Raw genomic sequence first — 12,284 nt, 5'->3', positions numbered from 1 at the left:
GTTATGCTAAAGGCTTGCAATGGTTCTGCAACCCCCATGTTCTCTGAATAGTATGCTGCTGCTGTAGCCACTAGGCTGGACTACCTTTTAAATCTGCCCAACTTCCCTCTAAGTTTGGAATACCTCTTATTTGTCTTGGACAGCAACAGACATATATTGTTGTGTTTGTTTTGGATTTACTAGTTGCATAGAAGTAAGACTTTTCAGCATGCTATGTTATGATAAAAGTTTAGTAAGTAGGGCAGGGTCTATACAACATATTTTCATATGAACAAAACCCCCTCGTGGGTGAGTGTGACCAAAGGAACAAAGCCTAATGGCTGAATAATATGTACGCATTGCTATAGTCCTGTTGATATTGGATCATATTAAAGCAGATGTTTCCTGTCAACTGCTACACCCTCCCTGAAGGACATACTAGTATATTCAAACAATCACTTCAACCAAACATATGTCAATAGCCTCTGTTTAAACCTCTTAATTGAATTCTCTTCTAAGCCAGAGTTCCATTTGTTAGTACGGTATTCCTAAGCAACATTAAGTCCTCTGGATTACTGCTTTTTCTGTAAGTTTAATAATGCATGGTGAAAAACTATTAAACAACACATCCGCGAGTATACAAGAGAACACACAGACATGGCCACACCTAACTTTCTAAATCCTCTGGAAGCCTCTCGTGCTGTATGGGATTTTAATAAAGCTAAACAAATACTTTGAGTGTAATTAGTCATACTAAATTGTGGCTGGCCTTTATGTGGCTGTGCCATAAAGAAAAACAATTCTCCTGGACTTCTTGTTGCAGCCTGTATTAAAATGGCTCTAATACCAAGGTGATCCTTTCCCTCCGCAGCCATTTTTGCAAACAAGAGACTCAGGAACAGAGAATAGCGTAACTCCACACACTTCCTTAGGTTGCCTGCTTATCCTGGCCACAGCATAGTAGAGAGGTTTGCCCTTTAAAGACATGTAGTAGGTCCTCTTCTACACACCTTCAGGAGAACTTTGGAAGCCATTTGGTGTCACTGCTTCATCTCTTGCAATGGGCTAAACCCAATGACCTACCAACTCATTAAACTATCTCACTTTCCGATCCCAATTACTATAGATACTAGAAGCAGATGTAGACTATATCTCAATTTATGTAGTATTTATGTGCTAAAAAAAGAACAACACATGGCTTTCAGTCACTTCACTTTCAGAGAGAATGCAATGCCTTATCTATGGATATTTTGATACTTTGTTACTCAGTTACAAGAAAATTAGATCAACTGGACAGAGCACTGGCAAGGGACTTTGGAGATCTATCTTTTTTTCCTCATTCTGCCACTGAACTACTGTGTGGAGGAAGGGAATCCAAAGACCATGGCAAAGGCTGGAGAAAGTTATGAATCAGAGGCTTGGTCTTTAACTGCATCCCGTGCAGGTTCAGAGAGGGATAGGTCTTCAAATGTTAGGATGTGGTATCCAAATTCAAATCTCTTTGCATTTGGAAGCTGGTCCATAACCAGTCACCACCCTGGTGCACTTTTCACAACATAGACAAAAGACAAATTCTGTTCAAACTGGTTTTGGTGAAATAACTAGGAATATTCATACTGCTTCCACTATTATCTACGGGGTAGTCAAAAATTGCCGCCCCTCTACTTCTAACCAGCATCCCCAAAAGGGCAGCCTAACCTCAACTTGGCCAAAATACTTCTTGTTTTCCTTTCTAGATCCCCCATTTCCCATTCTTTTATACCCCCTAGCAAAGCTGCCATGTTCTCCATTACTCAGGCTCAAAACCTGGACATCGCCTTTGACTCTGCATTTCTGCTTCCCTTGCATAGCTAGGCCATGACAAGGCCTTGACAAAGCTTCCAACTTCTATAATAGTTCCATCACCCAGCCTTTTTCTCTTCCCAAGCCACTAAAACAGGAAGAGAACGTTCGTCTAATTTTTCAAAGGCTTCATGCTTGTGATAGTAGTTGCAATATACTTATAAATATGGTATGAAATATATTTCTATACAGAGACAGATTTTAAGTGAGAGAAGTGTATTATGCTCTGGTTTTATTTGTTGCCTTGAGAAAAAGGATGAAAGGATTCTCTCCTGATGCACATTATATCAGTTTAAAAACTTTTTAATATAAGAAAATATTTTAAAATATGAAATAAAAATTTTAAAATGTGCTCCCATTTAAGACTACATTCTTTCAAATTTCAAACCAAGACTTTTTTTTTTTCAGGTAATTGCTAACAGCCTGGGTAAAGTTAAAATTGAGGCACCCTTTACAATATTGCACTTCCTGGTTCTGTGGTAGAAAAATAATGGAATACTATACTGGTAATCTGAAGGAATGAGATGGAAAAACAAACAAAATCACACGGTCTTCCACTTATGAGCAGTAGGCAAGTCGCAGAGCCAAAATTTCATCTTAAGTTCCAGGTTGGGTCCCTCCCATTAGTAGGACCAAGTAGGCACATGCTCTGTGTTTGATTTGACTGGAAGTTTGAGTGGCCTGCAGAATCCCCAAGCAAAAGGATATTGTCCTGTCATTTTTGTTGGCTCTAAGTCTAAGCATGAATTAGGCTCTTTTTTCCATAACCCGACCCCCAATTTCCTTCTGGAATTAACTTAGTGAAATAGAAGGTGCAGTGCCATATGAGAGCCTAAATACAAAAGACTTTCACCACAATATTTTAAAAGGCATGAACTCACACAAGTCAAATAGTTATTTACTTATTAGGGATTTCCTGAAGAACAACATGGCCTCTTATTGAAGGCTGGTGTTTTCCCACTATGGTAACCACAGTGTGAAAAAAACGTTTTGCCAAATAACCTATTATGGAATTGTTATGATCAAACCCTAGCTGTATGTGCTTGAAATTAATATTTGCAAACTAGCTTGGGAATGGGGAAATCTAAGTACTGGTCTACAAAGATCCTTCACTTTACCAAAATGCCCTTTCTGCTCACCTAGTGTATGCAATTAAGCTAGTCAATAAAGATTAACAATCACTGCTTGTCTTACATGGCTCCATTTCCTACCAATTTCTAAACTAACTCTATTTCTGGGCTTCTCTTGCTAAAGCTTAACAACCTTGGCTTAACAATGTGGCAAAAATTGCAAAGTAAGTGTCTGACTAAAATCTGAAAGTAAAGTTGCTTGCAGTAAATAATTCTACATTTGAATTCATCATTTGCATTTCTCACATGTTCATATTAATCAGAGAACACAACAAAGGGACATAATCACAAATTAATTTACTAATCTGAATGAATGTTCAGAACAAATATGCTATGACACCACTTTTTTAGTATGAGGGTGTTGAGCATGGACAATTAACTGATTAATTAGTCCGGTGGTCAGGAAAGGTTGTGGGGGGCTTGCCCTCACTAAGCATAGGCCTGCAGCCCAGCCCCACTTAGCACTAAATAATCAGCAGGGATCCACTATAGTGGTGTTTCATTTTAATCACAGAAAAATGTGGATTTTGGGTCACTTTTTTAGTCTGAAAATTGGGGATTTTTTTTTTATCAGAGAAAACCAGGATCCCTGATAATCAATTAGGATAAAAAAATGATGAGCACACACTGAACTGGGGTAGCAACAACAACTATATTATTAAAATACCAACAATACAAATAACAACAACACAACAAGCCCCAATACAACAATGCAAATACCAACAATACAACAAACCCCTATATCAATACCAAACAACAGTGCCAATGCCTATGTTAAATCTGATAGAGCAGGGGTTTCCAACCTTTTTTTGGTAAGAATACCCCTGGCGGCCAGTCAGAAAAAGCGGTGTCCCCCGGCAGCCAGTTGAGGAGCAGAGGGTGGGGGTGGGGGGGGGGGGGTCCCCAGCATGGCACACGGCAGCAAAACCAGAAGTGCTTCCAGCTAAAATGGGAGTGCCGACAGCTTCTCCACGCCGCTGTCGTGTACCCCCTGGGGCTTTCCAAAGTACCCCAGGAGTATACATGCCCCCAGTTGAAAAACCCTGTGATAGAGGGTGCTAGAGAGTAATAGCTGACTCTCCCCAGCAGCTAATACTCACTGCATACAGCACCACTCATGCAAATCCATGCAATCCCGGCTGCTCCTCCAGCCACACACAGCAGAACTCTTGCTGCTCCTCCAGCTATTCTGGACACACACACACACACACACACACACACACACACACACACACACACACGAGTTTAGTGGTTTCGGGCTCTCACTCACTCTGCATGTACTCAGCCTCAATCAGCCACCCCAGTCACACAACAGAGAGGAGGTGTTGGTCCTCTGGACTCTCACTCACTCCCGCAGGCAACCTTCATAGGATGGCATCTACACACAAGGAGCATGTAAGCCACAGGGAACACACATGTCTCAGGGAACCCAGATCTCTCAGACCTGCTCCCTTTTATATCTTTCCAAATTCAAGGGGGCCTAGTAACAAGTGTCACTCTCACTCCAACCAATCGTACACATGTTCACCCAGTACTTCACTACTGCACACATCACTCTCCCTGTTGCAGCCAGCACCCTGCCTGTCACTCACGCACAGAATGTTTCAATTCCCTCACAGGCTTCCTGCCTAAATAGGGCATTATAATGCTAAGGCACCAAATTAGGATAATAACATCATCAGATTCAAAAGTTCACTTTCTCCAGAACCCTGTGGCTCCTAGTCATTGTGAGCATGTGCGAACTTAACCACTTATTCAACAACTGTAAGCCAGGGGATACGACCCCTAGGGGCCTACAAGGGTTCATACCATTTCATGAGCCTTTGAGTTCAAACATTATAGATGCAAAGCGCACATTCATTTCAGAAGCTGGCTTCATAAAGTGGATCCTGACTTCTGAGCTTGTTAGATCAAAAGTGTTTCAGGGACCCATGGAAGCATATTTTGACCAAGATCTATGAAGTCATCCCCTAGAGTCTACTTTATGCCTTAACCGTTCATATTTCCTATTGCAACTAACAGCATATGACATAGGAGTCTTCTTCTAAGGACAGGCATGAGATCACTTCCTCCTCTTCTGCCAGCATTAATATACATAGCATACTCTTTAATTACCTACTCTTTCCTTTCCAGAACATGATCTCATAAACAGTTTTATGAGTGGACACACACCAAGGCTCTGCCATAGCGCCCCCAGGAGCTTGAGAATCCAGCAAATCAGAAACTATTAAAAGGAACCAAGGAACAAGACTGCACAGAGTGAACAAATATGTCAATTTAACCTCCATCCTTTTCTGAGTTAACTAGGAATAAGATCTGAGGATCTCCCTAAATGACATAACGAAACTGAAGATGAAATGTACAGCACTAAATATACTAGGGACCTGTTTCCATCATCATTTACACTAGTGTAAATCCATTGGGCTAGGGACAGAAGTTACACATAAACTAGTTTAAGTGATCAGAAACTGGTTTAAACCTGTAACAGAAAAGAATTTCAGTGCATTTAAACCACTTTCAAAATGGCCGAAACTGGTTTAAGATAAACTTGGTTGGGTGGACCATCAGACTGAACTAATTTAGGTCAAATTTTGGTTTATGGAACTTCTGTCCCAAGTCCCTTCCTGGTTTGAGTTAACTCACAATCCCCCAGCATCCAGGATGCTTTGCATCCTTGGGCTGTGTTGTCTGCTCCAGCAGAGCAGGGTTGGTCCTGTCCCTCTACTCCCTAGCCAGAGCACTATCAATGCCCCGGATGACTGAGAAGGGGGTAGAGGTGGGAAACTTGGCTCCGGACCTTGGCCTGGGTCTGCCTGGTGGCAGTGGAGCATCCCGTCACAGGCTTTCCCCCCACTTGCTGCTAGAGTGGGGGAGAGGGGAGGGGAGGCAGTGGGAAGAGGGCCAGACCCCGGACCAGGCTGGCAGAATTAGGCAGAGTTGGAAAGAGGGCTTTAAGCTTCACCCCTCCCCCACCCACACGGGATCCCAGCCTGGTCTGCTTAGCAGGGGCAGAGCAGCCCCTGACAGGCTTATACCCTGCTCCCCAATTGAATGGGGGGGCATAGCCAGATGCTGACCAAGGCTGGTCCACTGTGGCAGAGATGGAGGGGGATTTAAACACCCTCCTCGACCCTCATGGAAGCCCAACCAGGTCTGCTTGGCAGAGACAGAGCATGCCCTGCCTGGCTTTTCCCCTGCTTCCTGATAGAGCTAGGGGTGGGGAAGTGAGGGGAGGGGCAGTCGCCAGACGCCAACCTGGGCCAGCACGTTGAGGCAGAGAGGAGGGAGGGAGGAAGATTTAAACTCCTTCCCCGCCCACACAGGACCCCAGCCAGGTCTGCTTGGTGGGTGAAGCATACCCTGCATGGCTTTCCCCTGCTCCCCAGCCGGGGGGTGGCCACAGCCAGATGCCTGCCTGGGCCAACACACTGAGGTGGAAGGGAGGGAGGGGGGTTAAACCTGGCCCCCATGGGACCCCAGCTGGATCTGCTTGGCAGGGGCGGAGCAGCCCCTCCCTAGCTTTTCCCCTGCTCCCCACTTGAGGAAACACTCCTCCCACCCCTCCCTTCTGCTCAGCGTTCTGGCTCCAGTCGATGTCTGGCCACGCATCCCCCCCACTTCTTCTGCTTGAGCATGGAGCAAGGGAAAAGTCTGTCAGAGGCTGCTTTGCCCCAGCTAGCAGACCCCTGCTGAGGTACCATGGGGGCCGGGAGGAGATTTAAACCCTCCCCCCCCCCCCCGCTTGCTGGTCCAGGCAAGAGTCTGGCCACCCCACCCCACCCCCCACTCCAGCAGGGAGCAGACAAAAAGCCTGGCAGGGGCTGCTTCTGACTCCCTCCTGCTCCCAGCACACTTGGGCTGGGGTCTGTGCAGGCCAGGGTGGGGGTTTAAATACCCTCTCATCATACTCAGCTGGGCTCCCCACAGCTCCAGCAGGAAGGAGGGAAAAGCTTCGGAGGGCTTCTCTCCCAGCTTCCCTCCAGCCTTCCAGCCACTGCCAAAAGGAAGGGAAAGCCTGCTCTAGCACCTCCCAGCCATATGACTGAATTTCTGGAATCAAAAGTGAATGTCTGTTCACTTGCTTCTTGGTTCAATGTATGTGGTTTAGACTAACCTGCAAAGACTGAATCAATTCAGCCTGAGGCTTTTTGACTGCGTGTACTTAGCCTTGAAGTCTGTGGTACGTCCACTACTGTAAAATGAGACATTAACCAAGGCATAAAAGTTTAAAAGAAACACCATCTTAACAACATTTTTGTTACACTAGACAAAGTAACAACATGTAACATTTAGCTTTATTAAAAAATACAGGTTTCCTCTCCACTTGCAGAAATATACATCAAGATCTTAATATTTAAACATTACACATGATATTTTTGCATTATAACGATGTCAAGTCACAGAACTTTGTTCTTTGTGTTTTTTGTATAGAGCAGGGGTCAGCAAGGTTTCTGGCTGGAGTGCCAAAATCACCCCAGCCTCCACCCATGCCTCAATTTAGTGTGCCAAAGATGGGGGAGCCGCAAGGGGCCCAATCCTCATTGCTGGTGGTGGCTTCACACATGCCTCCGGGTGGGCAGTGGGGGAGGGGCCATGGTTGTGCTGTCCCAGCCCCTTCCCCACCATGCGCTGCAAGCTGCTCGTGCACCCGCTGCCGCCATGGAGCCAGTGCTGGGGCTCCAGAGCCCAGCACAGCTGTTTGCAGTCTCCCGGCTGACTGCTGCAGCTGGCCTGGGCTCTGGGCAGCTGTAACAGGTAGCTGCAAACAGCTGCACCAGGCTCCGCAGCCCCAGCATCAGCTCCATGGTAGTTGTGCATGTGCTTCCAGGTAGGTGGTAAGGGTGGGGCTAGGGTTGCGCTACCCAGCCCCTTCCCTGTCATGCGCTGTGAACTACACATGCAGCTGCTGCTGCTACAAAGCCAGTGCCCAGAGCCCAGTGCAGCTGTTTGGAGCCTCCTAGCTGCCTTCCACAGCTTGCCCAGACTCTGGGCAGCAGTAGTATGCATCTGGAAGGCTGCAAACAGCTGCACTGGGCTCTGCAGCCCCAGCACTGGCTCCATAGCAACAGCAGATGCACACGTGCCTCTGGGCGGACAGTGGGGGAGGAGCCAGGGTTGCACTGCCCCAGGCCCTTTCCTGGCCGTGTGCCTAGAGGTACACACGCAGCTGCCGAAGCCACAGAACTGGTGCCGGGGCTACGCAGCCCCATGAAGCTGTTTGCGTCCAGGCTCTGGGCAGCTGTTTGCAGGAGCTGCCCAGATTCCAGGTCAGCTGTGGCATGCCAAGGAAAATGGCTTTGTGTGCTATGATCTGGCACGCGTGACAGGGGTTGCTGACCCCTGGCAACTTTCGGCAACTTTCCCTTAAAAAGACAGGAATGTTCCCAATTCTAGGTCCAAGAATAATCTACACAATAGATGAGTTCCTATGGCTCTTCTTTCAAATTCATCATTTTATGCAAAACAGTAGAAGCACAAATGCTTTAAAAATAAAGGGCCTGATTTTCTACTCTCTTATTTCTATTATGCATTGGTATATCATCACTTATTTCAATGGAATTGTCCCTAATTTGCATCAATGTAAATGAGATCAGAACCTGGCCCACTGTGAAACCTCTATTAAGAATTACTTTCATTAAGCATTTCTTATCTTAGCGAGCCTACAGACAATGCACACATTTTTAGAAACTTTAGTAAAATTATTTTTCTATATAACCATTTTTTGCTAGAATTTAGGTGGTCATTTAAGATAGGTTTCACTGTAAAACCTAGCATCAGTAATGCTTTGGCCATTCATTCAGTGAGCCTTTTTTTGCAAAACGCATTTGTGATAAAAGTTTAGAACAGAGGTGGGCAATTATTTCAGCTGGAGGGCCACTTAATGAGTTTTGGTGAGCTAGCGAGGGCCACAAGGGTAACCCCACCCCCTGGATGCCATCTTGGGACTAGAGGTCCCACACCCTAACCCCTGACCTTTGCTGCCAGAAGTCCCTCCCTTGCCCCCAGAAGTACTCCTTTTGGAAGCGGGCAGTTACCATCTTTGAACCAGGAAAAAACCCTACTCATTTACTAAAAGCCTAACACCTATTATATTTCAATTTTATTACAAAAAATATTTTTGTCATGATTTGTGTTTGTGATTATGTTGTGTATACAGAGGTGACTGAATAGCAGCTCAAAAATAAAGTCTTAATCTTGTATATTGTGTGGAAGGGGTGGTTGGGGGGTGTCTGTGTGTGGGAGGGTTTGTGAGAGGGTGTGGTTCTATGTGTAGTGGGGCATAGGGTATATTATGGAGGGGTGTATATGTGGGGGAATTGTTGGGGCAGGGTGTGGGTGTGTGGGGTGTGAGGGAGGGTGGGGGGATATAGGGACCCCTCTACATACACTCCCCACCCACGGCACACAGCCCCCACCACCAATGGCAGCAGCAACAGCAGGAGGAGGCAGGTGATCTGAGTGCTTGTGGCCACTTGGCAGTACATGGCTTCAGCCAGAGCTGCACATGGTGGCAAGAAGCATTGCTAGGCCAGCCTGCTTCTATTGTGCAGGGCTCCCCATAGCGTGCATGCAGCTCCTGGCACTTGTGAGCCACCAGGGGGAAGCCCCACATGACAAAGCCGGCTGCCTTCCCCACTCCCGGCTGTCAAGGAAGCAGGAGGCAGAATACTTGCAACTGCACATGGTGGGGAAGGCAGCCAGCTCCACTGTGTGGGGCTTCCCCTGGTGGCACGCAAGTGCCAAGAGCTGCATGTGCACTGTGGGGAGCCCCATGCAATAGAGGCATGCCAGTCTTCCTGCACTCCTTGCTACCAACTGTAGCTCTGGCTGGAGTTGTGTGCCGCTGGGCAGCAATGCCTGTGCAGGCCATGAGCGACCTGAGTGCCTGCTGCCTCTGCTGCTGCTGCCACTGGCAGCGGAAGCTGTGCATCATGGAGAGAGGGAGTGTGTGGAAGTGTCCCCACACTCCCTCACCTTCTATGACACCCAACACCAAGCTCCATGCTCCCGGTGCCCCTCTGGGCATGGGCTCCATACCCCCACCATCCCCATGCTCCCTGCCCTTGCCCAACTGCAGCTTTCCCCATCCCTGCTGCTTCCCTACTTGCTGCCCAGAGTGAGCGCTGCAGCAGGGAGACAAGGGTAAGCCACTGAATGCTGGGGAAGCTGAGCAGGTCCCCTAGTGGCTGCAGCAGCGGCAGCAGCAGCCCTGCCCGGAAGCCATGTGCTGGGTAGGCCAGGCCCTTCTGTGCACAAGGGTGGAAGCAAGGCACATGAGCTGGGCAGGGTACAATTAGTTGGTGGGTGCCTGTGGGCCAGATAAAATCGCCTAGTAGGCCAGATCCAGCCCATGGGCCATATTTTGCCCACCCCTGGCTTAGAGTATTCTAAAGCACACAGTATTCCTGCAGAAAGAAAAAAAGTTATTTGCAACAGAAAAACTACTGAATGTTTATACTGAATCTTAGTTCAGCTTCAAATCTACCCTCCAGTCCTAAAGAAGAGCTTCAACACGTGCATTCATTAATGAACTGTATCCCTTCAAAAACTGTATATATTTATACAGTCAGGATTTGGATACCAAGGCAATTGAGTCACCAGATCTCAACAAGGCACTAGAGCAAGGCATTTTGAGATATCAAACATTTGGACTTAATTCATAGAACAAGATGACTCTAGTTTCTAGTGCTCGCAGCCTTTCTGCCTTCAAGGAAATAAAAACAATCCCAAAGTACAAGAGGGAAAAAAATCACACGTCATGTACACAGCAACTAGACCTCACATTAATAAACATTTATGGGAATGTCTGGGAAAATATGTACACCCTTAAATAACTTCCATCATCATCAGCCACTCCGTTTTATTTTATAGGTTGTCCTTAGCTCCATAGAAATAACATTGGTTAACACGGAACTAAATTAAGCAGATGCTAACTAAAGACCATCTGGAAACAAACAGAACAAACAAACATGGTCAATAACCCGTGTCAAATATTCAGGGTATTGCTGAAAAGGGCTTCTGTGTATTCATATTCTCCAATACATTTTGCCACCACTGTTAACAAAAAAAAGCAGAAGCATCTAAGACTTCACTATTTCTTGTTACCCATCATAATTCAGATGTATTGTGCAGTAGGTCCCTAATGACTCTACTTTAGTTATTAAAAACTACTGATGTAGTCAGATTTATCTGGGTAATTGGACATTTTCAGAAATCTTCTGGGACAGAAAAAAAAATGAAGGTACTGCCAAACATTTACTACTTATCACTACACTATGGGAGTACATCAAGGGCTGGGTGAGCTACTGTTCACCAGGACACCCAAGGGGAAAATGAGGAGTAATGGCCACAAAGTCCTGGAAAACCAGTTCAGGCTCAATATTAGGATAAGCTTCTTCACAGTCAGGGTGTCCAGACTATGGAATAAGCTCCTTCCAGAGGTGGTGCAATCACCTACCCTGGAAATCTTAAAGAGTAGACTAGACAGTCACCTTGCTGGGGTCACCTGACCCCCAGTTATCTTTCCTACTTGGTCCAGGGAGCTGGGCCCAATGATCTTCTGAGGTCTGTTCTGGCCCTACAATCTATGAATCTATGAATTATGGAAAAATTCTTTGAAGACTCCATTCATTACCAAGGACATGTGATTTACCAGATTAAAATCCCTTAAACATTTCAGAAATCCCCTGATAAGGGAACTCATGGTAACATTACCCTTGTTTTTAAAAGTACGTTGTTTTTTCATATTACCACACGCATGTATTTTTGATACAAACAAAAGATTATTTATCAGCCACAAAAAATAAATATACACTTGGATATCATGTGGTCTAATTTCAACTGCTAGCAAATCCTGCATCTCAACTCAAAACTATATAATCTTTTTTAATGTTTTCTAAACATAAGAACATCACCTTTCTCTGTCTTTAACTTACATAAATATTGTACAGAACGATGTCAAAATTTAGTCTTAAACTAATACTCAAAAAGATGATTAGGAGCTACCAGTAGATTTTGTCAATTCAGAAAGGTCTAAAATTGTATTTTCCTCTTTCTTACCAGTCTACTTTTCCTCAGGTTTTATGATGCTGTGATACCAGAGATGGATGGGCAAACTAGAATGGATAAAATAATCATCTACTTGAAATCTGAATCAAAATCTGAAGATGCATGAAGGTTTGAATAACATATTTCACAAGTTTCCATTGTTTCATATTACCAGAAACTGAAACAATGGTTCAGTTTTCACTGGAAATTGAACTATCAAAATACCATGCAAAATTGCCAATCATCACACAATTTATGGTCTAACCAGAAATGGGGTATTACCAT

General features: G+C 45.4%; 1 protein-coding gene across 2 annotated transcripts in view; it reads right to left on the bottom strand.

Moving 5' to 3' along the window:
- PGM5 (phosphoglucomutase 5) overlaps positions 1 to 12,284 on the bottom strand; it is a 148,175-nt gene that overhangs the window by 92,882 nt on the left and 43,009 nt on the right. The window lies entirely within an intron of this gene.

Source organism: Alligator mississippiensis, chromosome 3 (assembly GCF_030867095.1).
Source record: "Alligator mississippiensis isolate rAllMis1 chromosome 3, rAllMis1, whole genome shotgun sequence".
Lineage (NCBI taxonomy): Eukaryota > Metazoa > Chordata > Crocodylia > Alligatoridae > Alligator > Alligator mississippiensis.
Note: the sequence above shows the minus strand (reverse complement) of the source record. Positions and strands in the feature narration are given on the sequence as shown.